This window comes from Peromyscus leucopus, chromosome X, assembly GCF_004664715.2.
Source record: "Peromyscus leucopus breed LL Stock chromosome X, UCI_PerLeu_2.1, whole genome shotgun sequence".
Taxonomy (NCBI): domain Eukaryota; kingdom Metazoa; phylum Chordata; class Mammalia; order Rodentia; family Cricetidae; genus Peromyscus; species Peromyscus leucopus.
The window spans coordinates 34,453,320-34,480,784 of record NC_051083.1 but is presented as its reverse complement, the minus strand read 5'-3'; the positions used below and the strand labels follow the sequence as shown (position 1 = coordinate 34,480,784).

At 41.1% G+C, this 27,465-nt stretch overlaps 1 protein-coding gene and 1 long non-coding RNA gene across 4 annotated transcripts in view; one reads left to right on the top strand and one right to left on the bottom strand.

Annotated features, from left to right (window-relative positions):
- Window positions 1-172: 172 nt before the first annotated feature.
- On the bottom strand, window positions 173-3,362 carry LOC114695809. The gene is made up of 3 exons (XR_003734920.2): window positions 3,167-3,362; window positions 2,187-2,421; window positions 173-256 (listed from the first exon to the last, which is right to left on the bottom strand). It is a non-coding gene; the product is annotated as an uncharacterized LOC114695809 (long non-coding RNA).
- A 9,860-nt stretch (window positions 3,363-13,222) lies between these two features.
- Bclaf3 (BCLAF1 and THRAP3 family member 3) overlaps window positions 13,223-27,465 on the top strand; it is a 67,933-nt gene continuing 53,690 nt past the window's right edge. For all 3 annotated transcript variants that reach the window (XM_028873238.2, XM_037199405.1, XM_028873239.2), the window contains exon 1: window positions 13,223-13,389. The gene's annotated coding sequence lies outside the window, so the exon portion shown is untranslated. The remainder of the gene's footprint in view (window positions 13,390-27,465) is intronic.

The window sequence follows — 27,465 nt, the reverse complement described above, 5'->3', positions numbered from 1 at the left end:
TGTTATAGTGGTCTAACAAACTAACTTAGTATTTGCCAACCTGCAATTTAAAACAAAACAAAACAAAACTTTTTCCATACAGGAAAAGACGACATATTAAGCAGTCACATTAAAAAAATTAAAATCATGTTATGGGGGACAGAAATTTGTTGTAATGCTTTTCTTACCTTCTTAAAGAACACTGCAGGGGCCAGTTCAGATCCAGTTAGTGTCCGTAGTAAGAACATGGGCCAGGATGAAACATTCATTCTGTACCCTGTTTCACAAATTAGATATCATGTGAAACTATGGTAATAGAGAACAAACAGGTTATAGTCACATATCCTCTTCAGAGAATGACTTTCTAAGGACTTGAGTAAAAGGAGATCAATCTTCTTGTAGCTACAGCCATCACTCTGATGTCTGACCACGATGTCAAAGTGGAACCAGAAACTTTCATTTTAGAGAAGCCATTGACTAGGGTTTGCCAACAAACACACTTATGTTGGGGACAGGCCATAATAATACAGTAGATACATTTACTAACATAAGGGTGCAAGTGAATCATTAGCAACAGAGCTAAAAACAGTCAACATATACAAAAATGTTAAGACAGACCAAGTCATCCTCAAATAAACTTTTACTGAAATTCCCCAGATATAACCAGGAAAATAGATGGTGATAGTGGAAATGGATGGAATGGTTGTTACCCAATGCTTACTGCCAAGCCTGACCACCTGAGTTCGATACCTAGAACAGTTATGGTACAAGGAAGACAAGAGATTTCCCCAAGTTGTACTCAGGCCTTCACATGTGTTCTGTGATGTGTGTGTGTGTGTGTGTACACATACACGCACACCAATAAATAAGTGTAAAAGAAAAAGAAGGAAAAATTAAAATGTACACTTTGTGTAGTGGCACATATCTGTAATCTCAATACTTGGGAAGCTGAAGCAAGAGGATCAATAGTTCAAGGCCAACCTGAGCTAAATTACTGAGATCCAGTCTCAAAAAAAAAAAAAAAAAAAAAAAAAAAGAAAGGAAAAAGAAAGAAAGAAAAAACAAACCTACCTCTGACTGGTTTAAAAAAACAATGAAAGGGGGCTGCTAGGCAAGCACCTTGCCACTAAGCTTCACTGTATCCCTTTAAAATTACTTTAAAATAATCTTTGTTAATAAGAATTGATACATTTCTTTCTGAATGCTAAGTATGTGCTCTTATCACTGGGCTACACCCCAGCCCTTAAACTAAATCATTTTAATTAACAAATTTGTTAAAGTAATTATTCTAGTATTCCGTATTAGTGGGTCTTGGGAAATATGTCACTAATAAGGAAAATTCATTCTGAGTTTTACATTTCTTTTTTTTTCTTTTCTGGAGCTGAGGACCGAACCCAGGGCCTTGTGCTTGCTAGGCAAGCACTCTACCACTAAGCTAAATCCCCAACCCGAGTTTTACATTTCTTATTTTAAGCATTGTAAAAAACATGAAAACTAACATTTGAAATTCACTGGGAATGAACAATGATGACCAAATAAACTAATCACTTATTTTCTACAGATTATACAGATATTCCTCTGTTCTAAAAAGATTTTCTTCCAAAATATGTCATAACCTTTTCACATTTTAAATGCATGGCCCAACCAAACACTACATGTGCTTAAACTTAACCCTCTGCTAAAATTTCCATTCTCTCATCTTTTTCTATGCCTAACAGTAACTAGGTTCCTCGGTGTCTAATGGTTAGGAATGAAAGAACTGTCTCAATAACTAAAAAGTACTGATTCTTATTCTCCTCTCATAATGTAGAAGCCCACATTCTTCCTATCCTCATCCTCATACTGAAAGTGTTGAATGGCTCAATGTAAAGTATCAAGAGGTGTGTCACTCATATGAACTATTACAGGCTTCTTCTCTAGGAGAGTTTCTGAATTCACATGCAGAATGTAAGTGAGCTTCTTTTGGTATTTTAAATTTGAAGATTACTCTAACATTTGTTCAAAATGAGTCCTTTAGCACACTTGTGCAGTATGTATACAAGTGACATCGGTACCGAGTTCCTCTCCAATCATATATCCTCTACAGTAACTCCCTGACCATATACTTATAAGAAGGCCTAAGTGATATTTAAAAGGACATTTCAAGCCACCTGTAGTAAATAGCTTACTAGTAAGACTATGGTATTTCAAGAAGTGTTTATCCTTACCCAGTGGAGGTTGAAGTAAATCTCCTGCCTGTTCACATGTCCCAACAGGCTGTATGTCTGATGAATCAACAAGTCTCCAAAAATCATTCTTATTGTCACTACCATCCAGTCGTAAACGTAATCTGGCACCAGTAGTTGCAATAACAGAAGCAACACACACTGAACCGATATTGCGAGGGTCACGGGCTTCCAATTTCATACCAACTTGGAATTCATTAGTTGGTGGAGTCTTAGACTATATATAAATGACACTGTGTTAAAATGCATGCACTATAAGAAAAACAGATGGCAAATTATGTTACCAAAATACTTAGGAGATGTTTTGTAGGTAGAGTCAGAGCAGGTGAATGATATCAGTGTTACAAGGCTCAAGGCCGAGTTTCCCTTTTGACTGACATGCAGTATAAAAATGCTGGCTATCACTAGTCTCACTCATCTGCATATCCAAGAAACCCAAATATGGACTATCAAATGCATCCTGAAAGACTTTAAAATTTAAGAATCCCATTAAGCTATTCCCCTTGAAATGAGCAAACTAGAAGTCATATCAAAGTCTATGATAAAGTTAAACTCTTCAGCACACTTCAAACACCCCTACACACCTTTACCCTTGATCCCAGAGTGCCTCTATCCACCTTGCACTCCAGCGACTCTGTGCCATATCTTGATACTTAAATTATTTTGGATATTTCTTTCTTCTCGTTCTAATAATCTTATATAGCATCTGTTCCATAAGCTTTCTCAGTCCAGGTTTATCACATTTCTTGTATTTGCTATTTCTGTCTTTCACTCTACATGGGCAATTTTAAGGGCTTAGTATATCAAACAAAATAACTGCAAATAGGACATTTGGTTTTGAGTGGCACAAACATAATCCCACCTTCTCCTCATACTACCAGAATCCTGAAACTACACAGATACCCTTCCACAAGTTAATGCTATACAGTACTGTATAAAGTCTCAGGAGAATTTTGGCATACCTGTCTGAAGTATTCTGAAGGTGCACTTACAGAATCAGTCTCTTTCAAATACTTGTCCCAGTCAAAATTATCTGGAAAAAAAACATACAAAATAGGCTGGGTTTGGAGTATATAATAAGATTTTTTTCTGAATAAAGTAAGTTTTAATCCATACGCAGAAAAAGGAGGAATATGGGAGGGTCTTGAAGGGAGTAAAGGAAAGGGAAAGTGTTATTACATTATAATCTCAAAAATAAAAAAAAAATGGAAACAATACTTTCTACAATCTACAAACCAGTTCAAACTTCTCCGTTTACAGTCAATTATGCACAGAAATAAAAGCAACTTCCTGATAATCATGGTCTAATGGAAATTATAACCCATATCCTCTCAATGAATTGTGGGCTAAAGCAGAGTGATTTTGAAGGAATGGGCTATGAGTGTGAAGTAGAAGTAGAGGCCCAAAGTTCAATACTTTACACTGCAAAAAAGTGTGGACATTAGATACAACTAGGAAAGTTTTATAGACTAGAAAATCTATGCATATGTATCAAATACACATTTCCTCAACAATTTTGTTGACACTATCATCCATTAATGTGAAGGTACTTTGTTTTTTATGGGCGCTAAAGGTGTTTAGTATGTGTTCTAACAGAATTTTAACACTGCAATGTTTTACAAAAAGAAAATTCTAAGAACTAGAGTAGATCTTAATGGGCTATTCAATTTCCTTCCACAATGTCAAGAACATGGCGTTAAGATAGAGCAGAAAACAACTGAACAGTGCGGCCACTGGAACAGATTATTTTAGTGCTGTCCATCTTCTACAGATTCTTGCTGCGCTCTGTCATGTAGTTTTCATGACATTCGACAGTGCTATCAGAAAGCAGTGTCCTCTGCCTGGCTTGAACACTTTTGTTATGCTAGCCAGACTGTCAAAACAACTGACAAACTGATTAGAAATACTAAAAAACACATATTCACAAACAGAGTTTAATTTTCAGCAACAGAATGTTTTTTTTTTTAATATTCTTGTTAAACACTATAAAAAATTGACTTCTCTTCCCTAGGTGAATCTGCATTACCATTTCTGATATGTACTGGTACTTCTTTATCCTCAGCCTCCCTTAGGTATGATTTCAATTATCTTGATTCAATTGCAGTCCAAAATATTAAAGAGAAAATTCCAGAGATAATTCATAAGTTGTTGAATAAATTGTACAGTTGTTGTAAGTAATGGTGTGATGAAATCTCATATAGTCACACTCTGTCCCACTCGAGACTCATGCCATGAATGCAAGCAGCCTGTTAATAACTTAGTAACAACTTTTGTCACCAGACTGCCTGCTAAGGTAACAAACTGTTCAAATATCTTATCTTGCTTTCAACTTAACAATGGCCACAAAGTCCAAGACTGCTGATGCTGGTAATTCAGACATGCCAGAGAGACCATAAAGGGCTTCTCTTCCATGAAATGCAAAGGTGAAAGCTCTCAACAATGAAAGAAAACAGTACATTGAGGTTCCAGATATTTATGCTAATAGCTGCCAATCTCTTATTGTGTCTTATTTATAAATCAAACATTATTATATATTTGTATTTAAAGCATACATTACTATCCAGTTTCAAGCATCTACCAGAAAAGAATCTTGGGATATACTTCCTCCAAGGGAAGGACTATTGCATCCTTCAAAGGATAGTACAGTTATCTGCACATAGAGGTTGTCTACCAATAAATTTTCTAGAAAATACAAATAATCAGACCCTCTGAATGGGTGAGACAGTTGATTAGCTTGAACTGTTTGGGAGGCATCCAGGCAGTGGGACCAGGACCTGTCCTTAGTGCATGAGCTGGCTGTTTGGAGCCTGGGGCCAAACACGTTGCTCAGAGTGGGAGGAGGGGACTGGACCTGCCTGGACTGAATCTACCAGGTTGACCTGAATCCCCAGGGGAGTCCTTGCCCTGGAGGAGATGGGAATGGGGTGTGGGCTGGGGGGGGGCGGGGGAAGGGGCGGAAGGAGGGAGGACGGGAATCCGTGGCTGATATGTAAAATTAAATCAAATTATAAAATAAAAAAAGAACTTAGGATAATTTTTAGCATTATATTTTATATTTCTTTCATACATGCTCTAATTTGTCTGAGTGAAATGATATATTTTAGATTTGGTGACATTTCAAGGATTTTGAGTACTCGTTGATATATTTAGTTTATCATGGAGAAAAACCTGAGTGTTTCATTGAAGTACATTGTATTCTATCCTAGCTGGCATGTGATGTTTTAAATTATTTTAAGGGACAACAGAATAAGTAAGGGCAATAAAAATGATTTCAAGAAACAAATATAAGAATTCCAAGTATGCAGCAAAGAGTTTATTGAGATTAGGAGCCATTTAGTTCCTCCCTAACTTGATGATTATCTTCTACATAAAGAAGCTTCTAAGAATGCTGTACTCTAATCAGTTGTCAGTATGTCTAAAGAGAAATCTAAGAAAGGACTTCTTCTGTCAAATATGCAAAAGAAAATAATCCTAGGAGGAAAATACTAGAAACAGACAGTATTCGATAGGGAAAGGGGTATAACTCAGCAGGTAGTTCTTTAATGTTATTTGTTAAAACATTTTAAAGGCTTTATTTCACAAGTTTAGTATATAGTAAGATACTTGTTACAAACAACTAAAAATTATCTTTAGATAAGCAAATCTCACCTTCATTCACTGTTTGTCCCATGGTATTCTCTTCTGCTTTACTTTCCTACAAAGGAAAACAATTAATGCCTTATTTTAAGTACCATAAATTTCTGAGAGGTAATAGTAGCCAAAATGAGTTTCAGAGTCAGATCACTTCAATAAAATGATAAGGTAGCTGTTAGCTAGAAAAGAGTGTATGAGTAATAATTGCTAATGGAACATGGGTAGGTATAGGGCCTCATTTTAGGGTATCAAAAATGAAAGGTTAAATCAGAGATGATGGTAGGTTGGCAGTTACTGACTTTCGATTTAAGGCCATACCAGAGCCCACGTAATGTTGCTGGGAAATAGAAAAATCATGAATGTAATGAAGGTTCCATGAATCAAATCTCCTAACAAGAATTACTTGTTAAGAGCCAAGTAAGTGCTGTGGTACAGGCCTATAATCCCAGCACTCAGGAAGCTGAGGCAGGAGGATCTTACATTTAAAGTCATCCTGGATTGCATGGTGATATTCTGTCTCAAAATTCAAGTAAATTAATTTTAGGGTCAAAATGTTTATTAGGAGGCCTGATAGGTTTAAACCACTATTAATTAGTTTGACTTCTTTTCCTGCATGTCCTCAATATATCCCATACTCTAAAACAAATATATTTATTAGACTGTCCTTCTACCAGAAGAGCTCAATCAAGGCCAAAATTGAAATATTAATAAAACACCGAATAAGCATTATAAAAAATATCAGGTGCATAGAAAATCTCAGTACAGAATGCCAATACTATATGCCTGTTGTTACAATGTGATGGTGTATAGACTGATTATCATTTGGTAATTAAGGGAATATACTTACGAAGTTACCCAGAAAGACTTCTATATCTCTAATCCAAGAGATTTATTTGCATTGAAAGCCTCAACTCCCACAACTTTGCTTCTTCTGATAGTTTTCTCTCACTAATAGCAATACTTCTCTCAATACTTAGCTGTGCATCTATTCTTTCACTCAGTGGCCAATAATAGACTACACACCTAATCTCCCTTCCCCTTGATACTGGTTTATACTTTCATTCACTTCTACCTGGTGTAGTAACACAGCTGATCAAATTGTTTTGTCATTGGTGTACTTTTCTACCATAATAATACATAATGTCAGATATAATCTGGGCTGTTTGCCTCCCAAATCACCCTCCTGATTCAAATGGCTATGCAATTAAGAAAAAAATTAGAGCTTTCTGCTGTGGGACAATGCTCTTGTACACTGTAATAAGTTGTTACTCCTATTGGTTTAATAAAATGCTGATTGGCCAGTAGCCAAGCAGGAAGTATAGGCAGGGAGACCAGACTAGGAGAATTCTGGGAAGAGGGAAGGAGAGATGGGGTCACCAGCCAGATACAGAGGAAATAAGATGAGAATGCTGGACTGAGAAAAGGTACCAAGCCACATGGCTAAACATGGACAAGAATTAAGGGTTAATTTAAGCGTTAAGAGCTAGTTAGTTATAAGTCTGAGCAATAGGCCAAACAGCTTGTAATTAATATAAGCCTCTGTGTGTTTATTTGGGACTGAATGGCTGCAGGACCGGGCAGGACAGAAACTTCTGTGTACAGCTTTCTATGGGTTAACACTAAGATCCTCCACAATTTCAAAACTAGCAGACATATATCACTCAGATACACCCTATACACTAACCCAAAAAGATTGTTTCAATGACTCCTCATCTTATTTTGACTACACAGAATACCCTTTTCTGCTTTTTGAAATACTACCAGTGCTTTGAGACCATCAATAATACAACCTATTTTCTGAAAGCTTTCGTGTTTCTTTATTCAATACAAGTATCTGATTCTAGATTTGGTTTATTCATTTACTTAAGTATGATATAATTCCTATGATGTACTTGGTACAATGTGGATAGAAGATAAACACTTTAGAGTTAGCAGTGGAGAACATGCCTATAATCCCATCACTTAGGAGGCTCAAACAGGAGAATCATGAAGTTGAAGCCAGCTTTGCTAACTAGCAAGACCTGTAACTGAAGGAAGGAAAGAATGGCAGGAAAGATACACAGTTTACTACATAAAAGCTGGGAAATTGGGGCTAGAGAGATGGCTCAGTGGTTAAGAGCTCTGTCAGTGGACTGGAGTTCAGTTCCCAGAAAACATATTCAGGAGTTCACAGATGCTGTAACTACAGTTCCAGGGGATCTGAAGCCATCTTCTGAATGCCAAGAGCATAAGACAGACAAGAGCACAAACACAAATCATGGTAATAGACAGACCCGACCCAGACCAGACAGGCACAGACCAGATCAGACCGGTCCAGACCGGATCAGACTGGATCAGAAGTGCCATGTTTTAACAGTCCTGTAGCAAAAGGCCAATACACAAAATAGGGAGTCACAGAACATGAAGAAATATTGACATGTTAAAATTCCAGAAATATCTGGAGAGTTGTTGGAATGATATACAAAGATTGGTAAGAAAGAGGGCCTACATCAACTAGTCTACCCATCGACTTGGAAGACAGAATTCACACACAACAATGAGAATACATAAACAGAACCAATTAAAACAAATAATTAGCAGAAGATCCAAAGCTGACCAGCAATTGCTGTGCATGTAATTGAGCAACATTTGTTGATACAGTAAGTAACTCACTGAAATGTTGGAATTGTTATTTTAGCAGAACTTACTATGCAAACTCTTTATACTAAGCATATTTGGTATTCTGTAACAGGTTTCTGTCTTCATGAAAGACAAAGAAATTAATGAGAAAAGCCAATAATCTTCCATTTCAGTAATATTCTGTATATACACTCATATGCACTGTTCATATCCACAGTAAGACCTATGTTGCCACATGCAAGCTGTTTTTGTTGACAAGGTCTCGTGTAGTCCAGGCTTGCCTCAAATTTGCTATGTAGCTGAGAATGACCACCAACTTCTCACAAATGCAGGGATCACAGGGACAAACCATCATGCTCAGAACCATGTGCAAATTGTTTATCTGCTTTCTCCATGGAAATAGACAGAAAATAGAGCCAAGAGCCATCTGCTTGTCTTGACAAAAGTCACCTTTTCATGGATGAGTCTAAAAATGATACACACAGACAGAGAGACATATATACACACATAACCATGAAATACACCCAAAATTATTTGAAGAGAAAGAAGAACATATTTTTTTTCTTTGTTTGTTTGAGGCAGGATCTCACTTTATAGCCCTGGCTGGCCTGGAACTCACTATGTAGACCAGCTGGCCTCGAACTCACAGAGATCCACCTGCCTCTACCTCCCTGTGCCGGGATTAAATGTGTGCCACCATGCCCAGCTTACTTACATCTTTTATCCAACAGAAAAAGCAATATTCATTGTTAAATTGCAAACATTTCTGTACATTTAGAGCAATGAATATCAGCTAGCCAGAAATGAAAGAGGTTAAGCACCAGCCTGATCACCTGCAGGAGCATAGATGACTTATAGCATCACGTAGGTGACAGCCCAGGAAAACAACAACCCGGAGCTGTGTGCACAGCTCGCAGGCAGCTCGGCAGGTGTTGGAAACACCCTCTGGGCAGCCCAGCCTTCTCCAGGCAGCTTGGCTTGTCAGTCTTCCCCCAGCAGTTGTTAACTACTTGGATAACACTGGGGGAGGGGCCTGGTGAATCTTGCAACTTTCAGCTTTCACTGAGGTGTGAATATATATTACCTCCTGAGTCTCATAAGCCTCCCCCTTCCCTCCCTTCTGGAGGGAGCGCTTTAATTCAGAGGAAATTGCTGTACAAAAAATGGGTTTAAGTTGAATAGAAGAAGGTTCATGGGAAGTGAGAGCTCTCTGGTCAGTGGCGAATATGTGCTCAGACGAAGGGAGAGATACTATAGCAAGGATGAGGATGGTGAACCCAAGTAAATAGGATTTGAAAATGCAAAACTTGAGAGATGGAGCAGTCCGGGGTCTCCTACCTTTTGTCATCACAGCATGATATTGTCACATATAAAATTCATGCGTGAGAACCACATAATTGAGTGATAAAAAGAATCACAAAGTATCTTTTAAGCAAATTTATGATTTTAATGTTTGGTTTCATTCCAAGCTATTCCCCAACACATGTGGCTTATGGGCTGAAGATCTGGGCACACCTGGCCGATTTTTCTAGAGTATGTTACCCTGAGAATGGGTGCATACAACAGAAGTAAAGGCTGGTTGGTAGCTAGGGAGATAGCTACGTTGGGAAAGGGCTTGCACTGCAAGCCGGAGGACCCAAGTTTGATGCCTGGAATCCAAGTAAACCAGCTGGGTGTGATGGCTGCCAGCTTGTCATTCCAGGCTGGTAGGAGGATCTCTGAGGCTTGCCAGCTAGCCAGCTTAGACTAATTGGTGAGCTTGGATATCCTAGTTAGGGTTTCTATTGCTGTGATGAAACACCATGACCAAAAAGCAAGTTGAGGAGGAAAGGGTTTATTTGGCTTCCACTTCCACATCATACTCCATCACGGAAGGAAGTCAGGATAGGAACTCAAACAGGGCAGGAACCTGGAGGCAGGAGCTGATGCAGAGGCCACAGAGGGGTGCTACTTACTGGCTTGCTCCACTTGGCTTGCTCAGCTGGCTTTCTTTTTTTTTTTTCTTCAGATAACAGATTTTATTTGGTAAATAAAAATTTATTTAAGTGACTTAAGGCCATTCTCTACTTGAACATAAAAGTCAAGTGAAATTTTCAATCTTATACATAGCAAACAAAAACAAAACCAATAAACAAACACACAAAACCCCAGAACACAATACATGTTTTTCCACACAAGATTATCAAAGGGATCATACATTCTCAGAACAGCACAATTTATTTCTTTGGTGACACTTGACGCGCTCAGTGAGAGCAAATGATTTCTTTTTTTTTCTTATAAAGGAAATATTTAATTAAGGTGGCAGCTGACAGTTTCAGAGGTTTAGTCCATTATCGTCACGGCAGGAAGCACAGCAGTGTGCAGGCAGACATGGTGCTGGAGCTGAGAGTCCTGCATCTTGATCCACAGGCAGCAGGAGACACTGGGCATAGCTTAAGCATATATGAGACCTCAAAGCCTGCCTCCACAGTGACACACTTCCTCCTACATGGCCATACCTATTCTAACAAAGCCACATCTCCTAATCCCCCCACTCCCTTGGGGGGGCATTACCTTTCTTCTTTTTTCATTTTATCTTTTAATTTTTTTATATTTTAATTTTTAAAAATATTTTTAATTAAGAAATTTTCTACTCACCCTACACATCCCACCTCCTCCCTCCTCCCACCCCCAGCCCTCCCTCCAAGCCACCCCCCATCCCCACATCCTCCAAATCAAGGTCTCCCATGGGGAGTCGGCAGAGCCCGACACACTGAGCCAAGGCAGGTCCAAGCCCCTCCCCGCCACACCAATCAGCCTGCTTTCTTATAGAACCTAGGACTGCCAGCTCAGGAATAGCATCACCCGCAATGGGCTGGGCCCTCCCCCTTAGATCACCAATTCAGAAAATGCTCTATGTACACTGCAGCTGAAGGCTGTGTCTGGGTCTGTGGCCCTACAACAGTTGGGTTCTGTGATGATATCCATGGCTTGAGTTACCACCAAAAGCCTTGTAGCTGCCTGGGGTCTGGGCTGTCTACTGAGACCACATTGGTGTCCAAGGGCCACACTGTCTTCCCTGTCTTTGGGTGCATGCTCATCTGATTGGCCTGTACTGACACCCAGGGCCATGGGGACATCTGACTGGGCTGGAGCTGTGTGTGGCTGAGGGGCATGTCTGGGTCTGTGATTCTACTGCAGCCAGGATCTGTTGTGCTGCTGTCTGTGACCAGTGTTACCACTGGGGCCATAAGAGAGCTGGCCCTGCTGGCCTGGTCACCAGGGAGCTGGTTCCACCCCTCCCTAGCCACCTCAGCAGGAGAGCTGCTCCCCTTCCAGGAGAACTGGCCCCAGTGGAGTAGGTGCAGGAGAGCTAGCCTGACCCTCGATGGCCCCAGGACAACTGTCCTCCTTCTTGCCAGCTGCCACTACTGGAAGGCTGGCCATGTACTCAGGAGAGCTGACCCCACCCCTCATTATGTGCTCAGAAGAGCTGGCCCCAGTGGTGTGGGCATAGGAGAGCTGGCCAAGACCTTTGCCTGACGGGGGCAGTCCCAGGCGAGGTCCAGATTGAACAGCTCAGCTACCACCCAGGCCCACATCCAGGGTTTTGAGTTGGCCTACGCTAATATCTACCTCATCTATGGCCAGCTGGAGCACATGAAGGGACAGTTCTGTTCAACCATAGCCACAGGATATCCATGGCAACAGCAGAATATCCCAGAGAAGTTTCAGTGATGGTCCAGTATTGATGATGTACCAGAAGCGAAGGCCTTGAACTAGATCAACAACTCATTACAATGAACATTCGCAAGTAAAGCTATTTGAGCAAAAGGGTCTACTGCGTGACACACATCAAAGGCCACTACAACAAATGAATATGTGATGGAGAGGCAGGAAAGACAGAGGGGTGAAGAGTTATTTTTTTTCCGTTTTTAATTTTCTTTTGGGTTGGGGGGCTACAAGGGTAGAGGGCAGACATGGGAAGACTGGAAAATGAGTGGGATTGGGGTTCGTGATGTGAAATTCCCAAAGAATTAATAAAAAAATTATTTTAATATAAAAAAGAGGAGAGAGCCGGGCGGTGGTGGCCTCACACCTTTAATCCCAGCACTCGGGAGGCAGAGGCAGGTGGATCTCTGTGACTTTGAGGCCAGTCTGGTCTACAGAGTGAGTTCCAGGAAAGGTGCAAAGCTACACAGAGAAACCCTATCTGGAAAAAAACGACAACAATAAAAACAAAACAACAAAAGAAGGAGAGCAGAGAGGGGCTGGTATTTGTTGGTACCATTAACCTATTTGGAAAGTTCAGAAGTTGCTGTTTTCCAAGTAGAAGCTTCATTTGAGGCTATGGGAAGTGGTTAAAAGTTGGGTGACTGGTTAGAAATTAAGTAGGCAGAACGGAGGCCAAGAAGAAGCAGGTTTTGGTGAACTGATTCTGGAAGGGATTTGAGGGGTCAAGTAAAGAGGTGGAAGCGCTAGGCTGCTGCAACCTCTGCCCCCTGTGTGCACACAAGGCAGGGACCAAGTTGAGGGCTGACCTCTGGGCCGCGATCCTCAACTTCAAAGAGCCCGGGACTTGCATCACCCGGTACATTCCTTTCCTCCAGCCTGAGGGAGATGAGGGGGCACTTTAGCCTCAGGGAAGCCAGGTGAGCACAGCTTGCAAAGGGCGCTCCAGAGCGGGTTAGGGCAGCTTGGGCGGGGTGCTAAACTCCTGGAGAGCGTGTTTGGAGGGAGGCGGACGCGGTGGGCGGAGCCAGGGTGGGGGTGGGACCAGACCATTCCGGAAGGAAGTGGTTCCGGGTCTCCTGGACCCGCGGGGGCGGCTGGGTGTTTGCTGGAGCAGGAGGCGGGAGCTGAGCGAGGGGCTAGGCCTGGAGGGACCTTGGGGCGGCCGTGGTGTTGAAGGCTTTGGCGACAGCGGCGGCTATGGCGGCGACTTCACTGCGGGGTGAGCGGTCCCGGGAGCAGGCGGAGCGAGGAGGCCCCGGCCTGCGAGGGAGGGAGGGTGTGTCCTTCGCCCGGGAGAGGCGGTTCTCACGGTGGCGGGAGAGGCGGCCGGGAAGGGGCGGCGGGCAGACTCGGCTTCTCCAGGGACCGCGTCCCCCTTTCCCCCCCACGCTGGGCCCGACGCCTTCCCTCTGCAGCTGTCGCCCGCGCGGCTCAGGCTCCCGGCGTGCGCTTGGCTCTCCGGCGTTTGGTGGCTGTCCCGTCGGTGCCTTTCCTGAGCCGCCGCGAGTGGCGCGCGGCACCTGCCCGCTGCCCCCCGTCTTCCCCGCCCACGGCCTCGGGCAGGTGGCGGCTTCTTTTCTCGGAGTGTCTGTCCTGGGGACCAGGAAGGGGGCGGTGTCCGGGGACCGAGCCCTTGTTCCCCCGGCGGCCTCGGACCCGTCGCCCGCGGGACCGGAGCTCCCGCTTTGTCCGCGAGAGATGCTCTGGCCGCGGTAGCCGAATCTGCCTGGGAGAACGTCGAAGAGTACTGACGACCGCTATGAGGAATTTAGTCACCCGTGCCACTGTCATGACTGTCCTAGAGACACTTTAGCTCCCTAAATGTTTTCCTTTTGGGGGGCTTTTTGAACTACTCCTTGAGTGATCACTTTTCTGGAAGAAATTACAAACTACTGGTAGAAAATAGGGCCCGTGAGGCTCCTGGTCAGGCAACCTTTCAAACACATTTTTTTTTTTTCTGTAGCTCCGGGGATTAAAGCTAGGCCCTCCCCCAGGCCAAGCAAGCACTCCACATAGCTATGTTATCTATTGAGACAGTGGCTCATTCACCTCAGGCTAGTGTTTAACTCATTCTAAAGGTCAGACAGGCTTCGAATTTTCTAGCTCCCTTCCTTATCCTCCTGAGTAGTTGGTATTCTAGGCCTGCACTGCCAGGCCTGAGAAGTTGTAAAAAAGTTTTTCTAGGTGTGAACAGGTCCAAAATAACTTAAAAAGGCTTTGCTGCAGTTTCATAATGAACCTTGTTTGTTCATTTTTTTTTTTTTTTGAGAGTCTTCTAGCCCAGGCTGGTCTTGAACTCACAGTGTACCAAGGCTGACCTTGAATTTCTGATTGTCCTGCCTTTGGCTTCTAAACACTGGGATTACAGTTGTATGCCAGTCATGCCTGCTTTATTTATTCAGTTTCTCATTTAGTCCACTTAAAAAAATACTTTCGTGTTTTTTTAAAAGTGAACAAGGGATTTGAAGTCATGACTTCTTTGAATTATAATATATCTGATTATCTTGGCCAAATCACTTAACTTTTTCTAAGGTATTTCCTCAACAGTGAACAAGGGGTTATAATGTGTTTGCCTTACCTTTCTTTTAGGGTCATATGAGACATTTGTGGAAAGTACATTTCATGTAACTTGTCTTACTTCAGTTTTTGCTTTCTTATAAAGATTTTAGAGCACAGAAGCATCTTGAAGCACATAAAAATTTTAAACGAAATTTCTTGGGGCTGGGCAAAATGGCTGTATAGCTGTGTAATCATGAGGGCCTGAGTTCAGATCTCCAGTACATGAATAAAAAGCCAGAGCTGCAGTAGTTACCTCTAACCCCAGTTCTCAAGAGGCACAGACAGGAGGATCCCTGGGGCTTGCTGACCATCCAGTTAAGCTGAAATGGTGAGCTTTGATTGGATGAAAGACTCCTGTCTAAACACATAATTGAGGAAGATGTCTCTTTCAGGTCTCCACATGGTTGCACATATATGATCACGTATACAAGGAAGGGTATGCGCGCGCCCCGCACACACACACACACACACACACACACACACACACATCACACAAAGAAGTTTTTGAGAGTTGTTTTGGGGCTAGGCATGGATTTCACTTGGTAGAGTACTTGCTTAGAATGTTTGAAGCCATGAGTTCAGTTTTCAGCACTCAAAAGTTAGAGACAAAAGATTACAGATTCAGGTGTGTGTGTGTGTGTGTGTGTGTGTGTGTGTGTGTGTGTGTGTGTGTGTGTGTGTTTCTTGCAGTACTGTGAATAGAGCCCAGAATTTCCTCTATGCCAGACAATCACTCACATAATTAGCTGTATCGCTAGCCCTCAGTTTTTGATGGTGTGTGTGTGTGTGTGTGTGTGTGTGTGTGTGTGTGTGTATGTGTATGTATGTGTGTGCGTGTGCTGCGTTTTGTTTGTTTGGTTTTGCTTTTTGGAAAGCAGTATGTCATTGTGGCCCAAGCTTGCCTCAGCTACTGAGTGTTTTTACAGGTATGTGGCACCATGGCTGGCTGAAGATCACAAGTTTGAGGGCAGCCTAGGCACTTTCTTAAGACCCAGTTTCCCTAGGTGTAATGGCGCACACCTTTAATCCCAGCACTGGGGAGGCAGAGGCAGGCAGATCGCTGAGTTCTAGACCAGCCTGGTGTATATAGTGGGTTCCAGGCCAGAGCTATATAGTAAGACCCTGTCTTGAAAAAAACAAACAAACAAAACAAACAAACCCAGAAAAGCCAAACAAACAAAAAGACCCAGTTTAAAAAACTTATGTAATACTCTTTGGCCCCATACCACACTCTTTCAAACTCTGATTTGAAGTTCATTTTATTTTTCATAGTGTATACTTGTATATTGAACATAGCTCCTTTTTGGTGATAGGGTTTCAAGACAGGATTTCTCTGTGTAGATCAGGCTGGCCTCGGACACCACCACCACCGTCTGGCCTTTCATTTGTTTTTTGAGACAGAGTCTCTTTTATACCATCTTGACTTACTTTTGTAATCCTTTTGCCTCGGCCTCCTTCATGCTGCGATTATGGGATTATAGGCATATGCCACCACACCCTACTCAACTTGTCTTCCTTCCTCCATTCATGCTTTTCTTGTGACAGTGTCTCATACAGTTCAGACTGGTCTCAAACTTAATATGTAGCTGAGCATGACTTAGAATTTTTGATCTTCTGCCTTTATCTCTTTAAGTATTGGGATTTAAGGCATGTGTGGTTTATAGAAATGGTTCTCAACCTTCCTAATGCTGTGACCCTTTAATACAGTTCCTTGTGTTGTAGTGACCCCCAACCATAACATTATTTTTGTTGCTACTTCATAACTGTAATTTTGCTACTGTTATGAATTGGGATATAAATATCCATGTTTTTTGATGGTCTTAGGGAACCCCTGTAAACTGGTCACTTGAACAACCCGAAAAGGGTTGTGACCCCCAGATTGAGACCCACAGGTTTGTGTGGTTCTGGGAACTGAACCTAGGGTTTCATGCATGCTAGGCAAGCACTATACTAAGCTGCATCCCCAGCCTCCTTCCTTTGCTATTTTAAATGGTTTTTATCTTGTAAATGAACACATATTTATTATTTAATTTTTACTGATAGATATATTTGCTACAATGAATTTGTGTGTGTGTGTGTGTGTGTGTGTGTGTGTGTCTATGTGTGTCTATGTTTATGTCAGTGTTGCATGCATGTCAAGGCCAGAGGTTTGATATCAGTTGTCTACCTTGATTGTTGTCTATCTCATTTTTTAAATTTTTATTTATTATTATTAGAGTTGGAAGGTGTGCTCATGTATGTGCTGGGACAAATGTGGAGGTCAGAGGACAGTGTTGGGGAGTCATTTCTCTTCATCTACCTTTACATGGGTTTGGGGGATCAGACTTATTTTGCCATGCCCGTGTGCCAAGCATCTTTATATACTGAGCCAGCTCATTGTCCTCTGTCTTACTTTTGAGACTGAGTCTTTCACTGAACCAGGAGTTCACTAATTGTGCTAGATTAGCTGACCAGCAAACCCCTCTCCAGCCCAGGGATTACGGTTGTGTGGCAGGCAGTACCAGCTTTTATGTAGGTGATGAACTCAAGTCCTCAGACAAGCATGGCAAACATTTTATTGATGGAGTGTTCTTCAGCTTCATAATTTTTACCTGATCACTGTTTTTAGTGCATCTCATAGGATTTGATTGTTTAGTTAGTTTTTGTGTCTGTGTGCACACACACACACACACACAAATACACACCCCACTTGAGACAGAGTATTCCTCTATAAACAAGACTGACTTTAGGCGCTCTTTGTAGACCAGGCTGGCCTCAAATTCATAGCTATCCTCCAGCTTTAGCCTCCAAAGTGCTAAGATTATAGGTGTGAGTCACCATGCTTGGCTTCATTGTCATTTTTTAATTTATTTTTAAATAAACAGCTTTTTATGGCTGGAGAGATGACTCGGCAATTAAGAGCACTTGTTTCTCTTGTAAAAAAACTTGAATTCAGTTCCCAGCATCCACATGATTGTTCACAACTATTGAAACTTCAGTTCCAGTTTATCTGATGACCTTTTCTGACCTTAGTGGACACCATATGCACACATGGTGCACATACATACAGGCAGACCAACACTCATACACATGAAGTAAATTTTAAAAAGACTCACCATTTTTACACTTATTTAGTATATATTTTTGCATGTTCATGCCATGGCATGTATGTGGAAGAGAGAGAGACTTGTAAGTCCCCCTCTCCCTTTTTGGTTTTTTTGAGACAGGGTTTCTCTGTAGCTTTGCACCTTTCCTGGAACTCACACTGTAGCCCAGGCTGGCTCAGAACACACAGAGATCTGCCTGCCTCTGCCTCCTGAGTGCTAGGTTTAAAGGCGTGCACCACCACTGCCCGGTTTCCTTTTTTTTTTTTTTTAACATGGTTTCTGGGGATCCAACTTACGTCTTTGTGTTAAGGTAACATGCTTTCTGTGACCGTTAGAATAATCTATGCTTGATCTCCTCACTTCTGCTTTCCCCTTTCTTCTGAGTACTTACTGATCACCCTCTTATTCCTGTGGTCTCTTGTTGCAAAGGCTTTCCTGGGGAATTTTTATTCATTGCATTTGTAAATACTGAATTTGCATTTAGTGTGGAAACTTTTTGCATAATTTACCCATTTTAAGTGTACAGTTCAGTATTTTTAGTATTTTCATACAGTTGTATAAACATTACAATAAGTTTAATTCCAGAATAGTTCTTCACCCAAAAAGCTCTTGTTGGGTGTGATGGTAGATGCCTGGAATCCCAGATCTTGGGAGATATAAGGAGGGAGTACTAGGCATTCAGTGTTATCATTCTCACCTACACAGCAGGTGTGAGGCCAGCCTTCCTGACAGGAAATCCTGTTTCAAAAAACCTAAAAAAAAAAAAAGAAAAGAAAAAAGAAAACCAGTAAACCATTAGCCATCATTCCATTTCTTTAGATTTGCTTATTCTAGATATTTTACATTTAATGAAATTATACAATATGAGGTCTTTGGTGAATGCCTTCTTACAATTAACATACTGCTTTGGGGTTCATCTATGTTGTAGCATGTATCAACATTTACTCCATATCTTATAGTTAGATATTCCACTGTATATGTATGACATATTTTGTCCATTCATGTCTTAATGTACATTTGAGTTGTTTCTACCTTTTGGCTATTATGAATGTTCTTATGAACATTGTTGTAAAAAGATTTGTATGGACATGTTTCCAATTATTGTGGTTATGTATACCTGGAATGGAATAATAGTTGGACACTATGTTTGACTTTATGAGTAACTGCTAGACTTTTCTAAAGTGACTGACTATACCATTTACATTCTCACCAGCAGTAAGGATTGTATTAACACTACATCCTTTAAACACATGCTATCATCTAATGTTGTAATTATAGCTGTCTTCATTAGCATGGAGTGGTATCTATTATAATTTTGATTTGCATTCCCCCAATGACTGGTGGTTTTATGTGCTTATTAGCCAATTTTATACATCTTTGGAGAAATGTCTGTCATCTCTTTGTCCATTTAAAAAGTTTGATTGATACTTAGTTGTATTCTTTTTATATACTGATAAAATTAAGTAATTCAGGATTATATAGGCTTTTTAAAGTAATCTGCATGCATTTCTTTATAAGATAAATGATTTGTAAAGAAAAAATGTTCATTCATTGGGTTATCTTTTGACTTTTTTCTCCCTCTTCATTTTACATTTTTTTATTTTTACTTTCTCGGTGGCATTTTTTTTTTAGGATTTAATAACAAGACTTTAATTACTTGGTCTCTTTTCCTGTGATCATATCCATGTGTAAATGTTGACAGTGCAGTACAGTTAGTTGTTCAAAACAAACAAGTATAAAAATAACAGCTCTATTTACGCTTTTTTTTTTTTTGAGACAGGATTTCTCTGTGTAGCTTTGTGCCTTTCCTGGAACTTGCTCTGTAGCCCAGGCTGGCCTCGACCTCACAGAGATCTACCTGCCTCTGCCTCCTGAGTGCTGGGATTAAAGGCGTGCGCCGCCGCCGCTGCCACCACCACCTGGCTCTATTTAGGCTTTTAATCCCAGAACTTGGGAGGCAGAGGCAGGTAGATTTCTGTGAGTTTTAGGACAGCCTGGTCTGCAAAGTAAGTTACAGGACTACACAGAGAAACATCTCAAAAAACAAAACAAAACTCCAAAACAACAACAAAAAAGCCAGCTCTACATACTGCACAGATCAGTTAATTAATTTTGCTTTTCCAGCCATCCATGAAACAGCTTTTAGATTAGAATTGGAAAATACTTTCAACATGCAGTAATGAAAATAGCCAATAGTTTGCAGAAAATATACTTAAAGTTTCATACTCCAACATTATATAAGCCTGTTAATAATAAGATCTTAGAACTCAGGACAGAAGTCTGCCTTGGAGTCTTCCTTTAGTAGGGAAGCAGGCTCAGAGCTAAGGCCTCTTACTGCTACCCAAACTGGTCTGTGCGGTTTCAGGCTGCTTGCTCAAGGCTAGACTCCTAGGAGGTTCACAGAGGTGGGGACAAGCCCTTGATAGTGTGCAGGAACCTTTTGAATGCCTAGGGGAAGGCTCCTCTATCCTGGCCATGCTGTTGCCAGGGTTATCTTCGTGAATGCCTCAAGCTTGTGGATCTTGCCGTGGACATACATCATCTCAGCAATTTCTCATGAATGTACCGCACTCTCTCACTGACCACGTGGGACAAGTCTCCGTGAATTGTGTCCAGCATGTTGGTGAACTCATCCAACCAGGCAAGCACAGGTCCTTCATACTGATATTCACGGCCTCCACCTTGGGACTTGGGCTTCAGTCTGGCAGGCAAACAGGCCCATGGTATTGCAGTACCAGCACATTGCAGCCCTGTGTGTCCTTGGGGTGGTCTCCCACAGTCCAATGCACCTGACATCCTACTGTGGCTCTGTGACATATGGCCATGTCCCCAACTCCACATGGTACCCAGCAGCCTGGCTACTAGCCTGGTAGTGGGCCCCCTAGCTGCCTTCCATGGCCTGCTTCAGCAGCTTGGCTTTCCTTGGTAGATTTCTTCACAGCATAAATTTTCAAGTTTGATGAATCCTAATTAATTTTCTTCTTTTGTTGCTTGTATTTTTAGTGTTATATCTTAGAAATTATTGCCCTATTGAAGGTCACAAAGATTATACTTGTTTACTTTTAAGTTTTGTGTATTTAGTTCTTAAATCCATTTTGTTTGTGTGTGCATATGTCTGTGTACATGACATTTGGGTTGTATATTGTATATTGGCTGGTACAAATTCCTTAGTTCACATTTTTCTTTCATTGAGGCTTTTAAAAACTAGTTTTTTTATTTTCTTTGTATTTAAGCTTTGAAAATGCTGGTGGTGGTTCTTTCCCCTCTACTGTGCTAGGGGGAAACCAAAAGCCACAGATTTATAAGTTATTAGTTCTTCTGTGCTTGAAAATCTTCATGTCTTTATCTTTAAATCAAATAGTATTTAGTAGACTATATTTCAGAGATGAATGTTGTATATCTACCTGAGATATCTTGATGAACCCTATTTTAGCTATTTTTCTATTACTAGAAGGAGGTTTTCTTTTTTCCCCCTATAAGATTGGAGGTTAAACCCAGGGTATTGAACATGCTAGGTGAGTGGTCCACTGCTGAACTATGTCATCTGCCTTAGTTTTCCCAAACTGTGATTTGATTAGTCTAGTTCTGTGTCGGAGTTGTCTTGTTTTCGGTTTGATTTGAAATTATGAGCCGGCCTTGCTGTGTAGCCCTGGCTTGTCTCAATCTTGGAGCAGTCCTCCTACCTCAGCCTCCTGAGTGCTGGGATCACACACATGCAATGCCATGCCTGGCTTTGTTCTTTTTCAGGAACTATAGTCACACAAACATTACTTTACTTTTCTTGGATTCCTGTAGCTTTCTGCCTAACTTTGTCTCCCTCTTCCTCTCCTCCCAGTGCCATTCTTATTTTTCCCATTGTTTTACTTCAATGTCTACTTTTCATTACTTTTCATTGATTACTACATTTTCACTTGAGTTTATTCTCCCTTGAGTAGATTGTAAGTTCTACTTTTGAAAAACTAAACTTTTAGTCCCTCCCTGCATATACCTGAGTTCAGTTAGCTTTTTCATTTCTTATATTTCTGTTTTGTTTTTATCTGATGTTGGTTTGTTTCTTTTAGTTTAGTTCAAGATAGGGATTCTCAAATAGGTATATGTCATTCTGATTTTCTGATTTAAGGTGATTTTTAAAATAGTCTCATTTTTTTAAAGATTTATTTATTTATTATGTATACAGTGTTCTGTCTGCATGTATACCTGCAGGCCAGAAGAGGGCACCAGATCTCATTACAGATGGTTGTGAGCCACCATGTGGGTGCTGGGAATTGAACTCAGGATCTCTGGAAGAGCAGTTGGTGGTCTTAACCTCTGAGCCATCTCTCCAGCCCCAGTCTCATGTTTTTAATACACAACATTTAATTCTCTTTTGAGTATAGATTTGTAGTTTTCTTCTGCTTCATGTTTTTTGGAGAGGAATTTTCCTCAGGTGAGAAATTTTCTTTTACTGTTTGTCAACAAATAGATGCTGTCCGGTGTTAATTTTTAAAATAAAACTCATGACTACAAACTAATATTTCAATTTTATTTCCTGAGTTCTTAATAGGGTTGAGTATCTTTTCGTTTGTTTGTTGGACATTGCAATTCCTATTCACTGAAAAATAATACTATTTAGTGAGGTAGAGCAGGATTTATGAGGAACTGATTGGGGGGCGGGGTTCAGGAATTTTCTATACTTTACAGTACCCTGTAGGTTACTGCTTTTACAAGGTTAGAGTCTAGAGAATAGTCGAAGGCAGGAGATGGAAATTTTGAGATTGGTAGTTTATAGGGAGTATAGAAAATCATGATCCTGAATGCTGGGGAGAGTATAGACGATGAGAAGTTCAAGGATTGAAGTCACTGTAAGAAAAATGAGCTCACTGTAAAGGATCAGTTTGTTAAGAGGGGGGAAAGAAGTCAAAGTGAAGGAGGAATAGAAGGAGAATTTACTATACATTTGCCGGTTAGTTTCATTAGTGATTTTAGCTAGAATAGTTGGGTGCAGTGGCTGGAGGTGGGGGTGGAAAACTAGCTTGATAATGGGATTAGCAAGATTAGGAGGAGAAAAACCAGAGATAATGACTATGGTATATGACAGCTTTTTTCCTGCTTTAAATATGTATGTCTATTATAATTATATCATTTCCTCCCCCTAACTCCTCCTATGCACCCTCCTTGCTCTCTCAAATTCATGGCCTCTTTTTCTTTAATTGCGGTTACATATATACATGTATATTCCTAAATACATGAATATAATTTACTTAGCTTTTTGAAGAATTTGGTTGTCATGGAGAGATAGGCTAGCCCCAGGGCCATATGGTTCCAGAGGGATGGGAACATTATGCAGGGTTATGGGAAGGAACTGATGGAGAAGGAGAGGGATTTTAAAGGAGAAAGGGAGTTGCTGCAGTCTGGTCCTTCAGCTGAATAAGGATGTGTTCTGCTAAGGTGGCCTCTTTGAGCATTAGTGTTCTCTTCAGCATCCTCCTGGGAGTGAATGACCCTGCCACCTGGGTGTCTGTGTTCATGGGTAGACAGTGTATTCACTGCTTTGGGTCCTTTACACTGTACTCTGAAGTGGCACTACAATTAGGAATTATCATCTGTTTCTGACATCTCAATCACAACCAGATTGGTTTTTGTCTGTTATTTTGAGTTCTTTTAAAGCTTTTGTCCATTTAATTAACATTGGTGTTAAAGGAAGGAGATTTAAATAGGATGAACAAACATTTTCTGTAAAAGGCCAGGTAGTAAATATTTTATACTTTATATGCTACATCTTTCTTGCTGCTGCTTCTTTCAACAATAATACCTCCTTTTTGTGGTCCTTTTAACACCAGGGTTTTTACACCAGGGTCATGATCTAGCAATCTCTTGTTAACCATCCTTCCAGGTAATTCCATTGTACACCAAAATTTGAGAATCTCCACTCCAAGGTATATATTTGTGTGGGATTGCTCAGTGTTTAGGTATGGGTATGTTCAATATTTTGGGGCTATTTCCAAGCTACTTATCGTCGTGTATATTCTTGCAGTACATGAGTGTTCCCCTTGGGCCATACATTTGCCCGTATGTATGTATGTATGTATGTGTGTATGTATGTATGTGAGGGGTCCTTCTGTGCCATACATTTGCCTACTCTCCAAAATAAGGACTTCACGGTTTTTTTTTTATTTAATGGGTGTGAAATGGCTGGTTTTTTATTTGCATTTTCCAATTACTAATTCATCTCTTACATTCATAGGTTATTTGAATTTTGGTTTTGGGATACACTGTTTAGAGACTTTGCCTTTTTAAATTACTATTACTATGTAAATAAATAAAATGTGTTGAAATAATCACTGAGCAAATCCAGAATCCCTATGGAGAAAGAAATTCAGAACTTAAAAAAGGAAAGAAATTCAAGGAAGAGCCCTGGGACACTGGGAGTGGGGTGGGGTATAAGATGGTCAAACAGTTTAGGACAGCACAGGCAAACTGAGGCAAGGGCATTGATATAGGGTCCAGCATGACCTGGTTAGGAAAAACGAGGAGTTTGATTTGGACTCTTAGGGTTAAGTAGAGGAAATCAGACACTTAAAGTTAAAAAAAAAAGTGTGTTATATATTATCATCATCATCATCAACATCATTATTTTGGTTTTTTCATGACAGTGTTTCTCTCTGTGTAGCCCTGGCTGTCCTGGAACTCACTCTGTAGACCAGGCTGGCCTTGAACTCACAGAGAGCCACCTGTCTCTGCCTCCCAAGTGCTGGGATTAAAGTGTGTCACCACACTTGGTTTAATTTAATCTTTTACTAATAGTGAAACATTAGGATTAATTTGGCTGGGTTTTATTTTGCTTTCCTTTCTTGTTATAAATATATGTTCTTGCTTTTTCCCACTTAAATTATTTACTTTTTAAGACTTTTTTGTTTTGATTTGAGACAGGGTTTCTCTGTGTAGTTCTGGCTGTTCTGGAACTCACTTTGTAGACCAGACTGGTCTTGAACTCACGAGATTCTTTCCCCATTTCTCTTCCTCCTGAATGCTGGAATTGAAGGCATGAGCCACCATTGCCAAGCAAGACTTTTTTTTTTTTTTTTTCTCGAGACAGGTTTTCCCTGTAGCCGTAGAGCCTGTCCTGGAACGCACTTTGTAGACCAGGCTGGCCTCGAACTCACAGCCTCCTGAGTGCTGGGATGAAAGGCTTGCGCCACCACGCCTGGCTCGCAAGACTTATTTTATGTGTATGTGTGTCTACATGGATGGTTGTGTACCACTGTGTGTTGGATTCCAGAAGGGGGTGTCTGTTCCCCTGGAACTGGAATTATAGTAGGGGATCCAACCAGGTTCTTCTGCAAAAGCAGCCAGTGTTCTTATCTGCTTCATCTTGCCCTCCCTGCCTTAAAATTATTTTCTTGCTGGGCAACAGCAGAAGCAGACAGGTGGATTCTGGGACCCAGGAACCTGCCTCGTCCAATCCCCTGGTTCCAAAAAGAAACAAGGTAGCAAAATGAAGCAGGAAAGAAATCGCGCAAGCGCAACTGAAGGTTGGAAGAGAAAGTGGCTGTCAGGCAGGAGAGACAAACGGCTGAAATTTCTGCTGTTCAGGAGCCCTTATTTTTTGTCCTCTTTGTGGAGCTGAAAAGTCAAATCTCCAGAAAGAAGGGTAAGGCTTGATTTTGATTTCTTTTCTTTTCCCCTGCTTTCTTCCCTCTTACACACTTCCCTTCTGTAATTTTTTCCCTCCCAGTTCAGGGTATTTTTCCCGGAGTGGCCACTGGGGCGCGCGTGGTCTAGGCACCTGGGTGGTGGTGGAGTGATGGTAGTGGTAATGGCGGCTGGCTGTGGTAATGGCTGCAGCCTATATTTTGTAGAGATGTTTGTGCCTGCTCAGTGCTTTTCCCGGCATTTGTAGGTGAGTCCAAATGAATACTGAACAGAAGCGGTGGCACCCGCTATACCCCTTCTCTTCCTCTCCTGCACCAGAGGTGGTTTTGGAAATTTAAGGCTTCTCACTGCAGGAAAATCACCCCCTCTATCCCCCCAGTGCGAAGGCCAGCCACTGGAAACCCAGGATTAAAATTTGCTCGTATTTAAGCTAGTTTAGTACTATGCCCAAGACAGTGCTTGGTTGGGTAGAGGAAAGGATAGCCAGTTCTATTTTTTTCCTTTCTTTCTTTCTGTTCTTTTTTTTGGAGGAGAATGGGTTTCGAGACAGGGTTTCTCTAGCTCTGGCTTGTCCTGGAACTTGCTCTGTAGACCAAGGTGGCCTCGAACTCACAGAGATCCGCCTGCCTCTGCCTCCTGAGTGCTGGGATTATGGTGTACGCCACAATCTCCTGGCTCAGTTTTATATTTTTAATTTAATTTTGATTATTTGAGGCTAGTTTTGTAGCTGTGGCTAGGCTTGACTGCAATATTTAGAAACTGGCCTCGAACTCACAGAGATCAGCCTGCCTCTGCCTTCAGAGTGCTGATATTAAAGGTATGTTTCACCACGGCAGGCTCGTGGGTTTTTTGTTTTTTGTTCTTTTTTTGGTTTTTTAAGACAGGGTTTCTCTGTGTAACAACCATGGCTGTCCTAGAACTCACTCTGTGACCATGTTGGCCTTGAAATCACAGAGTGCTGGGATTCAAGGCATGTGCCACAAGTGCCTGGCCAGGCTCATTTTTTATTTTGTATTTTTTCATTTGATTTTGAGACCAGCTAGCCCTGACTGCCCTGGAACTCCTTTGTAAACCAGGCTCGCCTTGAACTCCTGGAGAAACGGCTGCCTGCTCCAGCACACGAAGTGTTTTGATTAGACTGCTGCTTCTGTGCCTGGCCACAATTCCGTGTTAGAATTACTGATGTTCAATGAGATCAGATGAATCCAAGGGGTGGGGAGATTCTTTACATAATACAAAGCCAACCTTCATTTTCCCCCTTTCCCCTTCTACAAATATAGAGCACCCTACTACTTAATAATCATTAAGACACTAGAAAAACACAGCAGATTAGTATAGACAAGGATCCATTCTACCTTCTAAAGCACTGTCTATGACACTGGTTCTCAACATTTGGGTTGTGACCCATTTGTTGGGGTTGTGCATCAGATATCTTACATATCAGATAGTTACATTACAATTAATAACTAGCAAAATTAAAGTTATGTAGTAGCAATGAAATAATGTTATGGTTGGAGTCAACACAACACGAGGAACTGTTTTTTTTTATTTTTATTTTTTGGTTTTTTGAGACAGGGTTTCTCTGTCTAGCTTTGCGCGTTTCCTGGAACCCACTTTGGAGACCAGGCTGGCCTTGAACTCTCAGAGATCCGCCTGCCTCTGCCTCCCAAGCGCTGGGATTAGTGTGAGTCACCACCGCCTGACTAAGGAACTGTTTTAAAGGGTCACAGCATTAGGAAGGCTGAGAACCACTGCTCTATGAAAAAGCAGAGAAGACAGAAAATAAATGTCAGAAAAGAATGAAATAATTTACTTAATGACAACATATAGAATAAAATGAAAAGAGGTAAAATGATGCCTGAGGTTAACCTCTGGCCTTCACATATGTACACATAGATAGTATTCTTTAAACCAGATCTTGAAAAGATTACCAAGACCAGATTAATATAATAAAATATTGCTGGTTTTTATAGCTGAGTCCTAATTTTGTACTGCTGCCTTAAGAATTTTAACTTAGA